The 21,134-nt window shown below is 46.6% G+C and overlaps 6 non-coding genes and 1 pseudogene across 6 annotated transcripts; 4 read left to right on the forward strand and 3 right to left on the reverse strand.

Annotated features, from left to right (window-relative positions):
• Positions 1 to 77: 77 nt before the first annotated feature.
• On the forward strand, positions 78 to 241 carry LOC138235196 (U1 spliceosomal RNA). Its single transcript, XR_011188079.1, has one exon. It is a non-coding gene; the product is annotated as a U1 spliceosomal RNA (small nuclear RNA).
• A 636-nt stretch (positions 242 to 877) lies between these two features.
• On the reverse strand, positions 878 to 996 carry LOC138235182 (5S ribosomal RNA). Its single transcript, XR_011188066.1, has one exon. It is a non-coding gene; the product is annotated as a 5S ribosomal RNA (ribosomal RNA).
• A 1,807-nt stretch (positions 997 to 2,803) lies between these two features.
• LOC138235187 (U1 spliceosomal RNA) lies at positions 2,804 to 2,967 on the forward strand. Its single transcript, XR_011188070.1, has one exon. It is a non-coding gene; the product is annotated as a U1 spliceosomal RNA (small nuclear RNA).
• Positions 2,968 to 3,603: 636 nt separating this feature from the next.
• Positions 3,604 to 3,722, reverse strand: LOC138235186 (5S ribosomal RNA; annotated as a pseudogene).
• Positions 3,723 to 5,011: 1,289 nt separating this feature from the next.
• Positions 5,012 to 5,152, forward strand: LOC138235216 (U4 spliceosomal RNA). The gene has a single exon (XR_011188093.1). It is a non-coding gene; the product is annotated as a U4 spliceosomal RNA (small nuclear RNA).
• Positions 5,153 to 13,687: 8,535 nt separating this feature from the next.
• trnae-uuc (transfer RNA glutamic acid (anticodon UUC)) lies at positions 13,688 to 13,759 on the reverse strand. Its single transcript has one exon. It is a non-coding gene; the product is annotated as a tRNA-Glu (tRNA).
• A 2,356-nt stretch (positions 13,760 to 16,115) lies between these two features.
• trnam-cau (transfer RNA methionine (anticodon CAU)) lies at positions 16,116 to 16,188 on the forward strand. Its single transcript has one exon. It is a non-coding gene; the product is annotated as a tRNA-Met (tRNA).
• Positions 16,189 to 21,134: the final 4,946 nt, after the last annotated feature.

Consider the following 21,134-nt stretch of genomic DNA (forward strand, 5'->3'; position numbering starts at 1 on the left):
GTGCGGGGCGAGGAGGTGGCCTAGGCTGCGCGATTTGTGCTGTGGGTGCGGGCCGCTTGCAGGGGCCTGTTTAACTCATACTTACCTGGCAGGGGAGATACCTTGATCAAGAAGGAGGTTCACCCAGGGCGAGGCTCGGCCATTGAACTCCGGCTGTGCTGACCCCTGCGAATTCCCCAAATGTGGGAAACTCGACTGCATAATTTCTGGTAGTGGGGGACTGCGTTCGCGCTCTCCCCTGATGTGCTTGGTCCAAAATCAGATACGGGAGGGTTAGGACACCACGAGCTGCGTGGCTGCGGAAGGATCCCGGTTCGACAGGAGTGGACGCCGCTGCTGGTTCTCGCTGGCTTTTAGTTAGGGGTCCGGAGAAGCATCTCAAGCTAGTTCCACTACTCCTTCCGGACGTTCATTCCCTTTTCAAAGTCAGTCGTTTTGCTGTAGTCTGCGTTCTTTAGGCTGATTATCGAGGTTAGCCTTTATTTGGTCATGGGGGGCCTCGGTACTGTATGCTGAGTCTAAAGACAGTTTCACCCGTTTTCTGATTTCTCGGTTCTGTACCAGTGCAGACATGTCAAACAGTGAATGGCTGTACCTCTACTGTATCCGTGCTCAATGAATGAAATCGGTAACAAATGAATATATGTCTAGTTATACGAAAAACGAGTGGTTTATCGACTCATCTTCATTTGCAGATTTAGAGGCAGCTTCGATATTCGTTTTACAGACGGGTTTTTTTTTTTGAATATGGGTCACACACATGCCACAGCAACAAAACATCTCTAGAGATGAGGCTATAGATCACCTTTCCATCCTGCAGGTTTTCCTCCCAAAGCCTACGGCACCAACGGCGACCCCTGCTGGCCGGGAGAGCAAAAGCTTACAGCACCTGGTATTCCCAGGCAGTCTCCCATCCAAGTACTAACCAGGCCCGACGCTGCTTAGCCTCCGAGATCAGACGAGATCGGGCGTGTTCAGGGTGGTGTGGCCATAAGCGAAAGCCCCGGCGCCTGACTCGCTACTTGAAGCTGTGTGTGGCGGGGGTTCCGTGCTCCCCGAGCGGGACTGAAGGATCGTTCGTGTGCCACTCTTTGGAAAGGAGCTGCTTTCCAAATCGCATTGCGTGCCTGGATGTTGGCGAATGCGCTCCCTTGTGTTGACTCGTCCCGCACTGGAGGAGGACAAACAATCTGCACGGAGGAGCACCAGGCAAGTCTTCACCAGACAAAAACCTCCAGTGCACAGCACTCTGGAAACATTTCGGGGCTTTCGCGTGTTTATTTCAGCACGTAAAGCGCACCGGTCCAACACGTCGGCCGGGCGCGCGGCGCCTCCGCCCTCTTGTGGCCTTGCGGCGTCAGAGCAAGAGGCTCCTTCTCGCTGCCCTTCCGCTGTGTTGCAGGGCCCCGAGAGGGAACCCGGAGCGCGCACTTTGTGGGGGGCGGGTGACCGCGTTCGCGCTCTGCCCCCGGTCTCTTGCGCGAGTACTAAATCTCACGGACAGGGGGGCCTCGTCATTGATTGTTACAGGTGAGACGGGGATTAGGAGGAGACCCCGACTGATGGGTAAAGGGGAGCACTAACACCAGAGGGACACCCCCGGCGTCTCTTTTTGAGAGACGCCCTGGGGTTTCCTAATGGCCAAGGAGGGTCAGGACCTCGGTTTGACGCCTCCCCCGAAGGACGGCGCCTGTTTGTGCAGCAGAGTGTCGCCATCAGGAGGCTGGGGCGTAAGAGAGCCACACAGCCCGCAGGGTGAGCGATCCCTACTGGTCCCAGTCACACCTCTTGCAGGAGCAGCAGCAACCGGAGCTTTTCCGGGGTGGAATCTCCCATCCGGGTGCCGGCGAGGCTCACACCTGCTGGGCTGCCCCGGGGGTGAGCCCAGTCGAGAGTCGCAGGGCCAGATCTAGTCACCGGGGAGAAACGATACAAGTGAAGGATTGCTCGGCTCTCGGCACTTGAAAAGACCGACAAATGTCTCGTTCCCGCCGGAGCTGAATGTACCCGCATGTGTGGTGTCGTCTTCTTCCCCCGCCCCGCTGTGTTTGCTGTATTGTCTCTGAAGCCGGCCCCCCCGAGACGAGATGGGCTGTTCCTGTGCCCCAATTAACACTTTACAGGTGCCATTCCCCGGCATTGTGGCCATTGTCGGTGCTCACACGCGATAAGATAAGGCGGAGGAGAGCGGGGCATGCCCAGCGGCAGACATTCAAGGAGGGGGCAGTGCGAGGTGAGGTGAGGTGCGACACGCCGGAGCCCCGACGCAGCTAATGCGGAGCACTTGTTGGACTGGCATCGAAAGGACGTGAGCGCACGGAGCGAGCCTTCCCTGCGGCGGAGCGCGGGAACTTTCTCCCCCCCTCCCGCTGCAGGAGTTGTGTGCACTGCAGCGGTGCCGAGAGAAAAGCACAGAAGGCAGCAGGCTCTGGAGAGCAGGTAAGAGACGGAGCCTTGTGGGCAGGCGAGCAGGCCTGTTTTTTGGAAATTGCTGAAAAGGTTTGTTCGGTGTGTGGCAGGCGCACGTCGCGAGCTTGCGTGGCGATCTGCCGGTCTGGAGTTATGCAAATGAGGCCGAATTGCATCCCGGGACATGCTGCGAATGCGCAACGGCGACTGCAGATGTGTAGGAAACGGCGCGCTCGTTTTCTCGTTTTGCCCACACTTTTGAGTGTTAGTGTGGCGTGTGAGTGTGTGAAAGAGTGGGCCCAGCAGGAGGCGGTGGCGTGCGGGGCGAGGAGGTGGCCTAGGCTGCGCGATTTGTGCTGTGGGTGCGGGCCGCTTGCAGGGGCCTGTTTAACTTATACTTACCTGGCAGGGGAGAAACCTTGATCAAGAAGGAGGTTCACCCAGGGCGAGGCTCGGCCATTGCACTCCGGCTGTGCTGACCCCTGCGAATTCCCCAAATGTGGGAATCTCGACTGCATAATTTCTGGTAGTGGGGGACTGCGTTCGCGCTCTCCCCTGATGTGCTTGGTCCAAAATCAGATACGGGAGGGTTAGGACACCACGAGCTGCGTGGCTGCGGAAGGATCCCGGTTCGACAGGAGTGGACGCCGCTGCTGGTTCTCGCTGGCTTTTAGTTAGGGGTCCGGAGAAGCATCTCAAGCTAGTTCCACTACTCCTTCCGGATGTTCATTCCCTTTTCAAAGTCAGTCGTTTTGCTGTAGTCTGCGTTCTTTAGGCTGATTATCGAGGTTAGCCTTTATTTGGTCATGGGGGGCCTCGGTACTGTATGCTGAGTCTAAAGACAGTTTCACCCGTTTTCTGATTGCTCGGTTCTGTACCAGTGCAGACATGTCAAACAGTGAATGGCTGTACCTCTATTGTATCCGTGCTCAATGAATGAAATCGGTAACAAATGAATATATGTCTAGTTATACGAAAAACGAGTGGTTTATCGACTCATCTTCATTTGCAGATTTAGAGGCAGCTTCGATATTCGTTTTACAGACGGGTTTTTTTTTTTGAATATGGGTCACACACATGCCACAGCAACAAAACATCTCTAGAGATGAGGCTATAGATCACCTTTCCATCCTGCAGGTTTTCCTCCCAAAGCCTACGGCACCAACAGCGACCCCTGCTGGCCGGGAGAGCAAAAGCTTACAGCACCTGGTATTCCCAGGCAGTCTCCCATCCAAGTACCAACCAGGACCGACGCTGCTTAGCTTCCAAGATCAGACGAGATCGGGCGTGTTCAGGGTGGTGTGGCCGTAAGCAAAAGCCCCGGCGCCTGACTCGCTACTTGAAGCTGTGTGTGGCGGGGGTTCCGTGCCCCCCGAGCGGGACTGAAGGATCGTTCGTGTGCAACTCTTTGGAAAGGAGCTGCTTTCCAAATCGCATTGCGTGCCTGGATGTTGGCGAATGCGCTCCCTTGTGTTGGCTCGTCCCGCACTGGAGGAGGACAAACAATCTGCACGGAAGAGCACCAGGCAAGTCTTCAGTGCACAGCACTCTGGAAACATTTCGGGGCTGTCTCGTGTTTATTTCAGCACGTAAAGCACACCGGTCCAACATATCGGCCGGGCGCGCGGCGCCTCCGCCCTGTTGCTGCCCCTGCAGCTTCTTCACTTTTCCCTTTAGTTGCCATCGATTTTTTTGTAGTGCTATACATATACGATTGAGGTATCTTAGAGTTCTCCTTCGAAGACCCAGCACTCTCTTTTCTTTTCCCAGTGTTACTCATATCGGACTTTTTAAACCTAAAAAAAAATCGTTTTTTCTTTCAATTATAACTGAAGTTTAAACAACTAGTGTTAAGTCCTTATTTTTCTGTAGTCAAAAAAAGCAAAAATTAACATTCAGGTCATGAAAAACTCAAAAAAACTCCCGAACCACTAAACTTTACCTCCCACCTGAGCGCCATCTTGAACGCCCCTACCACCAGAGAATGCTCACGATTTCGGAAGCTGCCTCCGGGACGTGCTGATTCCACACATCCTGAATAAATCATGATATTGTTAGTTGCTGTAGCTAGACGTTCAAATGAGTTTCATGGCCAGATGGACTGTTTCCTCCAGCGGTATAATAATGCAGTGAGACAGCACGATGCCTGCAAGACTCTTTCACGCTAAACGCCACAGATTGTGTTTGTCCGTTCGTGTCAGTCGTCCCGCAGCCACGGGAAGTGTGACACAAACATGCTGCAATGCTTTCAAGACGTTAGGATTTGTTTGTGCAACATCCAAGAAGAGTACTTGTGGCTTGAATGTGAACTGTACGTGCCCGCCCCCTTTCCTCTATAGTGCATGAGTTCCTCCCGGCATGCCCTTCGTCATTGTTCTGTCATCTTGTATTTAAAGGGTTGTATTTCTGCTGCTGAAAATAAGCAACGGTTTTCTCACAACGCCCTTTGTTCCCAACGGAGCCCTTGTCTGTCATGAAATTCTTCAAAACCTCAAGCTAGAAGAAGAAGAAGACGACAAATATGAAGCGTTATAGCAACGACATGCCATGAGACGATCGATAACGATTTCCATAGGATCCCCGCGGTTGCCCGGCAACCGTCAACTTTGCGCAGTGGCAGTATCGTAGCCTGTGAGGTTTAGCCGAGGCGCGATTATTGCTAGTTGAAAACTTTTCCCAATACTCGCTTCCACCGGTTTGCAATACAATCGGCGAAAGCAATTTTTGACAGTCTCGTCAGAGACTGAGCAAGGTGTTTAAAGACAGATTTGGTCACGGTGATATCATGGTAGAAAGAAACGAGCTTGTTACGTGTCAACAGAAACGCTCTTTAGCTCTTTCAGCTTTATGCAGAGAACAGCGTCTGTCGAGATTACTTTTGTGTCAGCGCGAAACGCCGTGTGCTGTCAGTATGATTTCATATTGCTCATAGCGGCGCCTGGCTTTTGTCTGTCAAACGTTAGGTTGCGCTTCTTCATGCTGCATCGTCGGCATGAGTGGAGCATTTTAAACGTCTGTACTTACTGCGCCCCATAAGAAATCGTTTGTCCCCATTCAAAAGAGATTGTGCGATGTCCTGCAGCGTTCGCAAAGCAAACCTTTGACAGTTTGAAAAGAGGAATTTATTCTGCTTCCTGTGCGTGCAGTAGTTACAAAGTTGAACGTCTTTACACGATCTGCTGCAGTTTTCAGTGGGTGGGCTTTGTCAAATGGCTTGGAAAAACGCACTGTGTTTCGGCTCGGGAAACATCATGAGCAGTGTCCTGCATGTTTTCTGTGTATAGCTGTCTTTTAACGCATACAGAATTCATTCGAAATCATTGATTTCTCCAATTAACAAGGGTCCCTTTTTGAACCTGCCAGAAGCATTCTTTCAATGGAACAGATTTACTCCGGGGAAGGGCAGCATGACATTGAGAGTAGCTCAAGCTTTCAGCACCTTTATCTGACTGCATGTATGCAGACACTGCTCAGAATCCCCTGTAAGATTCTCCTTCAATTCCGTTTTGCAGTGCTTTAGCTCTTTCAAAAGGCTTCGCTTTGCTAGTCACAATCCAAGGCTCATGACAGCATTTGAAAACATTCGCAACTGCGTTGGCCGGGAATCGAACCTGGGTTAACTGCTTTGAAGGCAGCTATGCGCAACACTGGCTCGCTCCAGAATAAATCTCACGTCGAGGGCATATTTTTTTCCATTTTACCGTGAGTCGTGCTCAGCTGCACAGAGGAGAGAGCAGAGCAATGAGGTCACGGGGACAGGGGAGTCACACGCTGGCGGTTTGAATACGCGGAAGATCACTGAGGGATCCTCAGTATATGGACCCTCCGTGCGCCATCAGTCCGCACTCCGGACTCTGAATCCTGCCATCCGAGGTAAGATCTCGGCGGAACCTGAGGCGCAGTTCCTTCTTAAAACGTAATCTGGTGAGCATTTCTAGAATCGTACTTGTATAGATGCAGCCTTTAATGTGTTGCTAGGTTAAAATTGATGACTTCTTGTATTTCAGTAGGCAACTGCCCTCTTGATTTCGGATTTAATTTCTTTATTACAGGGGCGCTTTTATGAAGACAGAGTCATGTTCAGGTACTTTGCTTGATGGAGGAAGCTCATTTCGGACTCTGTGATCTGCTCACCTGGAAAGGTCTGCTATACTACTACAAGAGATAAGTAGAGTCTGGAAGAAGGGACAATTTTATGATGCTTTGGAAGATAATGTTTTTTTTTCTTATACTGAAAATGAAAGGTAGTTGTTTCTATATGGACTCAGTCTTTGGAATTTGTATATTTATATATTTCAGTGAACCCTCAGCCATTCCTTCTGTATTGTAATTCAATTTCTCTTTTAAAATTCCTTCCCCACTTCTAGGACCTGCAGTTCCTAAACTCCACAATGGCTTCTATTGGAAAGTCTGTGACTGAGACCAAGTAAGTGTTCATTATGCTCAAACTATGAGAGAGAAAATTAAGGATAATTTAAGAAATCAGTCTTAGCTTGTTTCTATACACAGATGGTATTATTTATTTTCAAAGGAAACCCGCGAGGATTCCCCTGGTGTGCAAGATGTGCCTGAATACTCTTGATCAGCTTCCTGCTCACTTGAAGAGGGCGTGTATGAAGCACGCCACGGCAGAAAACATCAGGATGGCCTCTCAACAGGCGAGGGAGGACATGATGAATCACCTGAAGAACGGGGTCATCGTGGATTACCACAGAATAGAGATCGTGTCTGGTGAGGCAAACAGGATAGTGGTTATAAGACTGCTAGAGTCCTTGGGCCTTTTTGTACATGGGAAGCCTGAAGACACATTGGCAAGGTGAGATATTTTTAATCTGTAAGGCTTCTGTAGTTTCTTTTTGAAATCATTGTTACAACATATTATGTAAAAGCATGTTGAAAAGAATCTACCTGCATTCCAGCGGCCCTGAGCAAGAGGCCGCTGTCCTGGAGGAAGAGATGCCAGAGGCTGCTCTAGAAACTGAAACAGAAGCGGATAAGGAAGGGGAAGATGTGAGCTCTGAAGAACTCTATCAGCAGTAAGACTTTTTATTTTTCAGATGTATCTATTTTTTACTAAAATTCTAATTTGTCTTATAGGTATAAAATGTTTAAACCGGTGTTTTATATCCTTACAGGCCCTGAGTAGTTAAAAAGTATCAGCAGGCCGGAAGAGAGTGGCCCAAGCTGGACTCTATAGAAAGCACTCCCTGGATGCTCCTCTCCTGATTGGATTCAAACAGTACCTTACCAAGGATCTGGGAGTGGCAAATTATTCTCAGGAGGTATTTATTTTTTAAAGGCATTTAAAATTAAGCAATGGTATTTTCATTGTAAATGTTTTTATTTCTTAGCTTAAAATTCACCCATGTGAAATGATGTCAGCCATAAACATCATGACTCTATATTTCCTACCTGAATCTATTCTACTTAAATTATTACATTATACACAATTTGAGTTCGTTTTAAAAAGTAAAAGGTAATGAAAGGAATGCATTTTCATAAGAAAGATAATACCGATATGCATGTGATAATCTTCCTTATATCATGTAGTGCATCATTTGGACACTTTGTGGGCTTCAAATACAAAGAAAATCATGTTCTATGGTACAAGATAAATACAAAACTTAAGCTTTTATTTTAATTAGATTTCTTTATAAAGCATAAGCAATCATTTATTACATCGCTTCTTGAATTAAATCTTTTGACAAGAGGTAAGACTTCTGTTACATTTAAACCCATGTTTAGCTGTGTTTTTTAGATTTAACTGAACCAATTTCTGTGTGTGATAATGTCCTTGAATTCTGACAACATCACACTAAATTACATGATATAAAACAGCTAATGTTTCTAGAGATAAAGTTTCTGAGATGCTTCTAATTACTTTTTATTACCAGGGACAGTTTAATTCACCTTGTACAGTACTGTAAGACCAAGATGCTTTTTTTAAAAGTTATTTAACATTTTATAGAACTTTGTCTACTATGGCAACATGATGTGCTTGGTGAAACTTGGAAAAATACTGCTTGGCCACTTATCTTAAGATAAAGATAGGATAAAGGTTTATCTTTTGCACCTACCTGACCCCCAGGGAAGGCCAATGCTTTCTAAGTTGATGGTTCCCTACAGTAGACTGTACTTTAATTTCAAAGGTAATGTATATTGACCCAAATCAGTTTTGGAATCCAATCTACTGACGAGATGGAGCACATCCTTTTTTCAGGATTTTAGCATCATATGTTTGGTATATTTAGTCCCTAATGCTGAAAGAAATGATCATAGAACATTTGGACACTTTGTGAGCTTGAAATACAAAGCAAATCATGTTCTATGGTACAAGATAAATACAAAACTTAAGCTTTTATTTTAATTAGATTTGTTTATAAAGCATAAGCAATCATTTATTACATTAATATATGTAAAAATAACATTTTAGCATCATACGTTTAGTATATTTAGTCCCTAATGCTGAAAGAAATGATCATAGAACATGACATCTAACCTTACCTGCGGTGTTTTTAATCCCTATTGCTCAATGCACGGTGAAAGCATTCCATACATGTGTCTGACAATGAGGAATGGGCCCCTGAGACAGTCATTTGCCTGTTTCACAAATGATCGTATTTTACTAGAGATTCTGTTTGGGATTCAGATGTGCATTCGGACAGCAATCCCTTTCAAGAAATGATATGTTCTGGATGAGGTCAAAGGTGCTGGAACACTGTATCTAGGATGTGTTTGCAGAGACTGTGTGTCTCCTGCTTCAACGCAGTGATAAACAGATGTGCTCCTTTAATTTATTGGTACATGCCCAGGGCAGTAAGCAGTCTGAGGATTTATTTCCAGATGGCATAGAGCAGTGAAGCAGTGAAGTAGTGCAAAACACTGGATCATTATATTATTAGAATCTATTCTACTTAAATTATTACATTATACTCAATTTGAGTTCATTTTAAAAAGTAAAAGGTAATGAAAGGAATGCATTTTCATAAGAAAGATAATACCGATATGCATGTGATAATCTTCCTTATATCATGTAGTGCGTCATTTGGACACTTTGTGGGCTTGAAATACAAAGAAAATCATGTTCTATGGTACAAGATAAATACAAAACTTAAGCTTTTATTTTAATTAGATTTGTTTCTAAAGCATAAGCAATCATTTATTACATTAATATATGTGAAAATAACATTTTAGCATCATATGTTTAGTATATTTAGTCCCTAATGCCGAAAGAAATGATCATTTGTTTAACATGCACGGGTCGGTCTCAAAGGATGCAGTACTCCTGAAGGGTCTCAAACCCTCCATTTCGGATGCCTAGCTGTATCCCTCAGATGTGGCACCTCAGAATGACTTCTAACCTTACCTTTGGTGTATTCAGTCCCTATTGCTCAATGCACGGTGTACATACTGCATACATGTGTCTTGAGAATGAGGAATGGGCCCCTGAGACAATCATTTGCCTGTTTCACAAACAGGGACCTGGACCGTACAGGGCTCAAACCCGCGACCTTGGCGTTATTAGCACCACGCTCTAACCAACTGAGCTAACCGGCCTCAAGACAGTGCTCCTCTCTGTGCTGCAAAAAATCAAACTCAGGGAATTTCTTTTGTCCTCCTTTGAATAGAAAGCCGTGTAATTCAGTGTACGGGCTTTCTCGTGCAGTTTCATGGTTCTTGTAACCCAAATCCTACACTGGCCTGAAGTGCCCCCCCATTTCACAGCATTTTTCAGCTGATTTAAAATGTACCTAAAGGAGAAGCATTATTGAAGACCATCAATTACCAAGAGCATTTGTCAAAGGTTTTGGTGGTCATTTTAAATGACCACAGAGCACTGAGACCTCGGTTTTACATCTCATCCAAGAGACAGCGCCCTTTTACAACACAGCGTCTCCGTCACTATGCTGGGGCATTGGGACCCGCACAGACCTCAGGGTGAGCGCCCCCCTCACCCTGAAGACGGAACGGTTTAAAGACGGTTTTCAGGTGGCCGAGTGGTTAAGGCGATGGACTGCTGATCCATTGTGCTCTGCACGCATTGGTTCGAATCCCTTTCTCGTCGCTCTCTATGTCTGACACGTTTGACGTTGGCCATCCTGTCGTTTGCTCGGCGAGCAAGTTGCCACCTTTACATACAATAGCAACATCGACACCAAGAGAAAGGATGACAAATGGCTTTTATCTGGAACTTTTCATGTCCAAGGAGCTCAATGTGCTTTCTGTGTACAACAGGGCCACTGAACTGCACACTGGCCACTGAACCACAGCAGTGGCTTGCTGGCTTGACATCTCCCAAGGAAAATGTTGAAATCGCATGTGGAACAGGAAAATGACCCTCGAGTACGAGGGAAAAAAAAGAAAAAGATCATCTGGAGTGCACCAAGCCATGTCCGGACAGCCTAGCTTCCTCGACGAGGTGGCCGAGTGGTTAAGGCGATGTGTCAAGTCAATCAAGTGTTTCATCCGAGCTGTTTCAAAGACTGCCCAAGAGCTTTCCTTTCACAGAGGCGCAACGATTAATGATGGGGGTGCACCCTTCAATGCGCCTAACGACTCTAGGGAGTGATTGAGACGATTCGTAGCGTGTGCTCATTTCCCTCTATTCCCCGTGTTGCAGTGGTAGGATGACGTAAATTACTGCTTCGACACGTAACGGCATTATAATCAAGTGCAGGAGCTGAGCCACGGCGCCCCAGGAGTGTTGTCCTTTTGCAGCCACTTAGACACACCTTTAGAAAAACATTTTGTTAACAGGCATTCTGCCTCAGCCTAAACACCTATAGCTTGCAAAGCGCATGCTATTAGACAGGCACCTCTGCAAGACCTTAAGAGTCTCTTAAACTAGTGATAGTAAGATGTTCCCAATGGGCGATGTTCGGCTTTCAAATCATCTCTCCGTGGAAGCGCCGAGATGCAGCTGTTTAAGGCTTAGAAGCAGCTGACTGTTTCACTACCTAGCTGATCACTGTCAGTCAGGGAGCTTAGAGGTGAAAAGCCTGTCTGAGAGACAATTCGCCGTCGATCAGTTCAATATGTTCCGTACCAGCTCGGCGCACCCGAGATCATCTTGGTAGCCGTGTAGCTCAGATGAGTGAGAGCGTGTGTGTGTACCACCGTGATTGGATGCCGGCCCTTCTCAGGTCACAGTAAACCTTCTGCTCAAAAAAAGTGAGGTAAAACCTCACTCTGCACAGTAAAACCTAAAAAAAAGTGAGGTTTTATTTAATCTCTGACCAAGGGAAACGTTTCATTTTTTCAAAGAAATGTTTGTTAAATAATGAAGTCATAGTTCTATGGGATTCAATCATAGACCGCGTGACATGGAAGTCAGGAACCTAACCCACAGCACCACCAGCACAGTCACATGCTGAGTGCTGAAAAAGCACTACAGAAACATTATCGACAGACAATGTACAGTGTGTACTATTCTTGTGTTGCGGTACATGAATATAATTATATCGTTATTAATTTCTAATTTATAACTTTACTTTATAAATTTATTAACGTTATTAATTAATTTCACGACGCACAGACAGGGCGCGGGGAGCCGCCGCCTGCAAACACAGCTCCAGGCAGGACTCCACTCCGCAGGAGGCGCAGAGCAGAGGAGATGGGCAGAGACCTGAGCTGCTGTTGCTGCAGACGCTGTCTTTTCTGCACTCAGGGTAGGAGTGAATGTTGAGTTGCCCTTAGAAATGAAGCAGAGCACTTCAACGGCACGGGTGTGTGTGTGTGCGTGCACCTGGTGAGTCTGGGAGACAGATCGAACCTGGGCTAAAAGAGAGGGGGCTTAGCCCTCTTCCATTTGCTACTTCAAAGTTGTACAACCCATTTGTATCTGCTAGGCGGCGCAGTCGTCGTGCACAAAGAACGCTTTGAAAAGCGTCAAAGGCAAGTCATTCCGAGTTGGTCGTTTGTGTTTTCCGTTCAGACGCGAAATGCTGAAATGATCTCTCGGCTCCTCGGTTGTCATTTCTGCTCCGTAAAGGAATCACAGCACGCGTCGCCTTCCAGCACGCTGGGTCGGGACACGATGCCGGGGGTCGGAACGTGCGATGTCTTCCTCGTTAGTATAGTGGCAAATATCCCCGCCTGTCATGCAGGAGACCGGGGTTCGATTTCTCCGACGAGGAGTAGCTTTTCTTTTACCTCCTTAGAGAAAGAACTGCCTTTCACTTCTCTATTTTCTAACACAGCGTCGTGCACCTTTTCATTGCTCTCGCTTTCAGAGCCTCCGCACGGCACACGACTCAACATCAGGAAGCACATTGAAGTGAAAGCAGGGAGCGCTGCGACATGCACTGTGCAGATCCCGCCACACTAAGAGGTGAGTGGGTCTGTTCGATGCACAAAGAACGCTTTGATAAGCGTCAAAGGAAGTCATTCCGAGTTGGTCGTTTGTGTTTTCCGTTCAGACGCGAAATGCTGAAATGATCTCTCGGCTCCTCGGTTGTCATTTCTGCTCCGTAAAGGAATCACAGCACGAGTCGGCTTCCAGCACGGTGGGTCGGGCCACGATGCCGGGGGTCGGAGAGAGCGATGTCTTCCTCGTTAGTATAGGACCTGTCACGCGGACCTGTCACCTGTCTCCACCTGTCACGCGCGAGACCGGGGTACATCAGGACGTGCATTGAAGTGAAAGAAGGATGCGCTGCGACATGCACTGTGCAGATCCCGCCACACTAAGAGGTGAGTGGGTCTGTTCGATCACAGCGCTAGGTGAATCCCCAATCCCCTTTTGTGCGTGGCGACAAAAGAAGTCTGTTTCCACCCGGGGACTTTTCGCGTGTGAGGCGAACGTGATAACCACTACACTACGGAAACTGTGGTAAGATGTGCTCAGCGGCCCAGCGCTGAGCTTCGCCAATGCGATTCAGCTGCTTCCAGTGCCTTTATTGGAGTGCGCTGATAGACCGTGCTCTCTCTCCAGAGACCAGCACGCCTGTCATGGACGGAGCAGGAAAGGCGGCGTCACATTCTACAGCCCTCTCCACGCAATCGACGAAATCGGGCTACTGAAGTGGAGAAAATCGCCTCTCCAGAAAGTGCAAATATCATCTTGGAGAGTATAAATCCTATTGCCGAAGGTCAGCCCTGTCTACCAGAGTGACCCTCCCACCTCCTGCAGCGATGGTCAGCTCGTCTCACACGCGAGAAGTTTCGGCTGGAAACAAGCGCCCCCTCTTCTCGCACGTTTTGCACGTTGAGTAGTTTTAATGCGGCTCCTTCGTACACAGTGCTGATCTTTTGGAAAGCAGGAGGCAAAATTGACACGTTCCCATACCGGGAGTCGAACCCGGGCCACCTGGGTGAAAACCAGGAATCCTAACCGCTAGACCATATGGGAGTGCACAACCCTGCTGTTCCGGGCATCATGCAAGCAAACTACATAAATATGAGAAAACACGCAAGAGAGTTGTCACTCAGAGTGTCGAAGGGTCGATGTATACTGGGGCTCAGTTGAAATGCAACGTCAGGACTTTCCCGAATTATGTCGCACGAAGAGAGCACAGCCTTTTCCGCCCTGCTACGTGTGTATCGGTAACTCGCCGTGATCGTATAGTGGTCAGTACTTTGCATTGTGGCCGCAACAACCCCGGTTCGAATCCGGGTCACGGCAGAATAGGGGCGTCTGCTTTTACTACTTGCACGAATGAAGGCAAAAAAAAGCCAATTGATGTGAACGAACGGCGCTTTACAGAGGAGTACTGCCTGACTGGATCGTTGATGAACGACAGGGACCACTCCGACCTCTTCTCGGGTTTCTTCAATGACTTACTAAGGATCTTCTTCACATTCGCCCATGCAGGGGAAGCCAGTTACACCAAAGCAAACGCAGGAAAGTGCAATTCAAGCAGAGACCAGGAGGGACTTGTTTACACCGAGAGTGGTCGGAGAATGGAACAATGCGTCCAGCCCTGTTGCTGGAGCCGATTCTTGATGAGATCTTGGGCTCACTAAGAAGCCCCCACTGGATGCTAATCTTTCTGTTGTTCTTGCAGGTCCTGCGCTGCTTTTGAGCCGACAGAGCTCGTCCTGATCTGTCGGCACAGCCCAATTGCAAATGATCGGCTCCGCATACAGAAGGAACGTGCGTTTGGTACAAGAGTGCATGAAGGCACCGGAAATACATTGGGAACAAATGACTGGTGGTTCAAGACCTCTGTGAAGTGCAGGAGCGTGCAAGATGGGGCTGTTTTCACCCGGTCTCGAACCTGGGACCTTTCACATGTTAGGCAAACGTGATAACCACTACACTACGGAAACCTGTAGGGTTTGTTGCTGGTGTATCGCTTGCGTTTCGGGCTGAGAAAGGGACGCGTCATTTTAGGCAGGGGGCGCTGGAGAGAGGAACAAAGGGAGCGATGAAACAAAATGCCGAAACCCGGGATCGAGCCAGGGACCTTTAGAACATACTCTCACGAATCGTTAGAATATGTGCGTTTGATCATCAATTGCATAACAACCACATTCGTTCGACTTGAGCCCTCAAGCTCATAGTTTTCAAATCTTGAAAGCTGTCATTGAGCACATCATAGTCTGCAGTACGCCCCGTAACTTGCGTACTTCAACAGAAAGAAGAGCAGACAGCTCCATAAATATGCGAGGCGCAGAGAGTGCAAGGCGAGCCGCACACGTTTCGGTGGCTGAGAGAGGGCAGTTTTTGCTTCTGCATTTCCCAAGTAAGGACGCCTGACAACAAGCGATCGCGGTGCTCATTTACGACATAGTGGTGATGAGTTTTCAGTACGTGTTCTTTTGAACGAGCAATGAGGTTGCTGCCTTGGACAGCTGACTGCACGCTCTCATTGTGCCACGTGATGAGTATTCACCAGGCTCGTTCAGTCATTAGTCACATTCCATCGTTTGCCATAAGCAGATGCTGCAAGGTGATGTGGATATCAGTTCCCAGTCTTGTGGACGAGGACAAAAAGAGCACACAAGGGCTCAGCTGGGAATTGAACCCGGGACCTCCCACACCCTAAGCAAGAATCATACCCCTAAACCAATGAGCCACGGCAGCACTTTCTATTTTATTCTGTCAGCGAGCTTGAGGACGGGGGAGAGGCGTCATTCGCTCGTCCAGTCAGACCTTCATCAATAAGTCAAGAAAGCCGCAATTACAAGACTGCCTTGCAGACGAAGGGCAGTGAACTGCACCCGGTAAGAGGGGAACAAGCGGCACTAGGCGACACCGAGGCATGAGCTCCAGCGAGGGGGGTTAGCTTGCATGGTACAGCGCTCGCTTTGCACGCGTGAGGTAGCGGGATCATTTCCCACGTCCTCCAGGTGTGTGCTTAGAGCTTGATGTGCCGAAAGGTGTCCTTTAGCCTGTGGTCACACCTTGCATGGAGAGCGTCATGCAGCTGTCAATCATTTCGCAGCCACGCCCCCTCTTCATCTTCTCTCTGCCTTAAGCGTCTCCGCCACTCTCTCTTGACATTTCATGTCAGCATGTCAGAAGTCCGAGTGACGTTTTTAATGGCTGAGTGAGGGCACGATGCTGAAGCAGAGAGGCCACTTCAGCCAGAGAGACTTGTGCTAGGTGAGATCTGAAAAACGGACTCGCAACAGAAACAGACCAAAAAAGTATCGGTGAGATCAAAAGGCAAATGCAACATCCAGCAGAGGGCGTCTAAAGATTAGGGAACGGGCGACTGAAATCCATATGAGGCAAACTTTCCGGCTGTGCACCGCAGCTGGCCTCGTTGGCGTAGTTGGTAGCGTGTCAGTCTCATCATCTGAAGGTCCTGAGTTTGATCCTCACACGGGGCAGGGCTGCTTCCTCTCTTGCTCTTTTCAAACACTTGCGGCAACTGTTCGCTCATAACCACGTCTGGAATGCGTGACCTTTACACGGGGGAGAAGCAACGCCGCATCCTTTTTCTAAAGAACATTCACATTCAGAAATAAGTCAAGAAATTTGACATTACTTTTGCTGTCAGCCTGCCTATGTTGCCAAAGAAAGATTCACTCGGCGTCAACATGACAGAACAGCGATCACTTGAAAACACTGTTCCACACTCCGTAAGCAAGAACTTCAGTGTTTGCAGTCACCCGATATGCCGATAGTCAAAGGAGCACAAAACACGAAGCGTCAAAAGACAAGATGAGTTGATGGAAAGAGCGTTGAATTGATGAGCACAAAAGTTCAGCTCATACAATAGGCAACGAAGGTCCCGGCGTCATCATTGCACTTGAAAGGACTGCCTTGCAGACTAAGGGCAGTGGGAGGTTGCTGTTTTGAGATGGAGGCATTGGGATGGTGGGCCGAGATCTATTCTTCTTAAGGAATTCTTCATCGTGAAAGATCGGTCCACAGGTCATCCAAAGAACTTACAAATTTTTGGGACTCTTCCGGAAGGGAGTGAAGTGCTCAAACACATGACATGCCCCCTTGATCTCACATGCACAATTCTGCTGCAACATGCACAGCTACCGTCCACACCAGGCAGTGGGGCTTCAGCAGAATTTGCTACGCCACCTGCAATTACATATCCAGCTGCACACATATACATGGCCCCTCTGTCCTTTTCAGGATCTCAAAAAAAAGCATAGCGTGGTTTTCCTGCAACCTGATTGACTGCATCTCCCTCAGAATGTGCCCCGTTGCATTTATTGCTGAAGCAGGACGGAGGCTAACGGGCATGCCAGAACAGTTAGGCTCAGCGAAAATAGGCTCTCCAAAATATTGTGGTTGTAGTGGAAGAAATATGGTTTAAATTGTACCTTGGTATTTCAAACTCTCTCTAGAATGTTATCCATTTCTATTTTATTTTGACAGGAACTGACTAATGACACTAGATGAAAAGAGAAGAAAGAAAACACAACGTTTCGGCCGTGGAGCCTTCTTCAGGTGTGAGGGCTCCACGGCTGAAATGTTGTGTTTTCTTTCTTCTCTTTTAAGCATGGAATAGACCTATTACTTGTTCCTTTGCAGCCTACGCATGCTGACACAGCTCCCCACCTGAACTGCTAATGATGCCTGGTAGTTTGTGGTACTTGGGTATTGTCTTATGTTTGCTCAAACTGCATATGTGTGATTGCATATTTTTGGGTATTTTCATATGTCAATATTTAATTCACTGACATTCCTGTATGCTTGGAAGAAAGGTAGATTGGATTTGGCACAGGATGCCTGCCCATATTTGTTGATCATTGTTGGGCTGGAAAAACAATGATAAAAAGTGTATGAAAAAAGCTCTCTCCAATATTTCCCTTCTCTTCGCCATGGTTACACTGCCCATTCTTTCCATCTTTTGTCCTTCTACAAAGATTCCAGGGCTCTTTTTCCACCATAATATCAGATTTTTTTTTTTCTCTTTTAAAGGCTGTAGGTGGGGTGTGATGGACTGTACCACTATCATAGAATATTTTTTCAGGACACATCGCAGTTCCATAGTAGAATTTATCAATAGTAGAATTCCATAGGACATTATTTACCAACATATTACCCAGTGTGAGACTCTGCCAGTAAACCTCAGAGCATTGAGTTCTCCACTGATAAAGATGGCTGTCTGAAGTCATGAAATCCACTGCTGGGATGCCTGAGAGACAGTAATTGAATCTTGGCTGGAATTAGGCTTTCTATTAGTGTTGATCTTTGGGAATTATGTGGTAAAAAGGGAAAACTCCTTTACTTTAGTCACTTTGAATGTTCAAATGTACAGAACCTGCAAAACTAAGCAATGAAAAAAATCCATCACCACTCTCATGATAGCATAACTCATAGTCTCTGCTGTTATGTAACTGTTAGGAATCCCTGGTGGGAAGATACACGGACCATGTGCAGACGCAGGCACGGGTGATAGATGAGGCAGGCGAACAAACCAAAACGAGAGGCAAGGTCGTAGTCAAAAGGCGAAAGGCAAGTCGTAATCCAGGAAGTTCTCCGGTAGCAGACAGTCCGAGGCGAGAGGCGAGGTGCAAAGTTGAAAAGGCAGAAGGGGAATCCAAAATCCAGAATAAACGAGGTACGGGGAAAAACACCAGGTAGAGCTCTCAAGGAGTAGACTCAATACCGAGCAGTGGGAAGCAGGTGAAGATGGTTTAAATAGCAGTGCGCACCGCACAGTGAGTGTGCGGAGGTGGTTTAACTCGTGCGGCGGCGTTTGTTAATAATCACCCGCTGCTGGGGCTGATTAGCTTGCTTACGCTTTGGTCTTGACTGCCTGGTGGTCGTGACAGTAACAATACACACTTTCAATTTTCTTATCGCCTGTCTCCAGAGAGAATGTTGTTAGTGCTGATGACCTTGAATTAGACCTTGTTGACTCTGTAAAACAATCTTCCTCTGCTTAGATTTTCACTCAGATTGATTTTGTTCTCAGATTATTCCTGGCAGGACTGAGTTTCTTGGAAATGAAAAGTGAAAGAAAAAGTACAGAAGATCAGCCCTTGAATATACAACATTGTGCAGTGAGATTTTTAAATGTATTAGCTGCTATCCTGTGCTAGAGCCTGTCATGGTAAGCAGTGGATGACAGGATCTAGCACAGATACTAATGAAACACTGTTAATGAAAGATAAAACACTTGAGTCTTATTTTAGTTTTCCATTTCCCTTTCATTTGTGATGTACTGTACAACAGGCCACAGAACATGCACAAAAACAGATATGCACACATTCACACCAGGCAATGACAGTCTGCCCAGTCAGAATCTGAGCTGAGGTATCAGAATTCTGAATTCCCTGAATTCTGTCATGGATCATCCACAATAAGGGCAATGTTTGAACACGAGGATCCCCAGGAGAGAGCCTAGTAACATAAATCTTGGAGCAAAAGCAGATGATTATCTTCATAGTTTGTGTGGTTGAGCCAAAGTTGAGCATGAGGATATGTGAGTCACCATTCTTAGAAATGGATCCAACTTCAGACAGGCGTCAAAAGTAAGAGTATACAGTGCTGGGGCAATGACACTTCAATGATCAGAAGGATAACAAGAGTTTTAATGCATTGAAATTGATTTTCTGGTGATGCACACTGTCATGGAACTATTAATTTTTTAAGGATCACTTACTGACGTCAGACAGCTGCCAATTCTCCAGACTGGAAGGATGAACAGTTTATCCCCCTAGGTACCATATTTCCATATTTCGAAGCATTGGAATAATACATGTCATACAGCAACATAAAAACAGGAAGACAAGTATCACAGCCCCTATAATCGGTGTTAGTAACTTAAAAGAAAAACATTCCCCCTGGCCCAAACAGTGATTCTAACCAGGAGAGAAAAGCCGGTGTATCTTTTATGCCTCTCTCTTTATTCACCTTGTCTTTTAGTTCTTTCAAATGCTGAATAGCGAGCGTAAGATTTCCGTAATCATAGTCATTAGCTGGAATATATGTACAACAGGAGTCTCCTACTAAAGCATAGACTCCTCCAGATGCTGCATTTTGAAGGTCCAGCACGAACCTGTTCTGAAGTACCATTAATCTAACTCCCCTTAATTCTTGTTTGATAGCGTCTAAGCCTTCTAACGTGATATTAATAAAAGAGTACATTTCATAAAAAGTCGCATGGGTGAGGCTGTAGAATGAGGCATTAAAGCACATATATAACAAGATGCATTAAATTTCTTTAACTTTACAGTATGATTTATAAATTTATACCACAAATTACTCATATCCCCCTCATTATCAGTTTCATTCAGCCAGTTTGTATACAAAGAGGCTTCGTGTTTAGATTCTTCCTCTTTTGGGGTGGTGACAGGCTTCTACATAAAAAGGAAAAAGGCTGTGCACATCAGTCCCAAGCAGGTTATCCCCATCTGTCCTTGTGGAGACATCACTCCTGCGCTTTGCTCAGTTCGTTTGTGACCTTTTTACAGTGGGAAGCATGAATCCAGGGCACCATTTCTGTGACCTTCACAGCAGTGGCAGTGGTCAACAGCACCTGGTACAGCCCCCTCCACCTGAGTGAACACCATTTCTTTTTCCTGAAGTCTTTCACCAGAATCCAGTCTCCTTATTCACTCATTAGTTCTTACAGCACAGGTAAATCCCTGTGGGCTGGAGCCCAGCATAATCTTAGGCTTTTTTGGTCAACATTGGTCAACAGATTGGTCAACAACTGGGTAATAACTCTTAGAAAAATCTACACATTGTTCCCCTGCCTCAGCTGTGACGTTTTGCAGAACAATTCTAGCTGAAGTTGTAAAATTTCTCTTTGTTCCGTTCCTGCAAAACATCTTATTATGAACAAACAAACCACAAAAATCATTTGCATCTAGGGGAATCACTCCCAAGGGTAACCCCCCTTAAAACTATATTGTTCTACCCATCAGGTTCTGCCACTAGATAAGAGAACCTTTCCCATGAAACCATTTTTTGACCTTCATGATCCCTTCAGGGCGTACAATTAGCACAGAAGCAGCAGCTTTAGTCCACATGTTTTTCAAACAGGATATTAACGATATGATCATAACGAATAATACCAGACCCACAAATATGTATTGAACCAGAGACCCTCTCCATGTTCCTAGCACAGACTGTAGCCATGCACCAATGCCCCAATCATCTGGATTGCAGGATTTACGAAGAAAATTATTTTCGCAGTAATTAATTTATTATATTTACTATATTTATTATACACGTGTAAATTAATTACTGCGAAAATAATTTACTTCGTACACTGTGCAGAGAGCCGTATACTCCTAGTTGCGGCACACATGATACGTACAGTAAAAAGCCTCAGGCACTGTGTTAGATGTGTTTTCGA

The sequence above is a fragment of the Lepisosteus oculatus genome, unplaced genomic scaffold, assembly GCF_040954835.1.
Source record: "Lepisosteus oculatus isolate fLepOcu1 unplaced genomic scaffold, fLepOcu1.hap2 HAP2_SCAFFOLD_78, whole genome shotgun sequence".
Classification (NCBI taxonomy): Eukaryota; Metazoa; Chordata; class Actinopteri; order Semionotiformes; family Lepisosteidae; genus Lepisosteus; species Lepisosteus oculatus.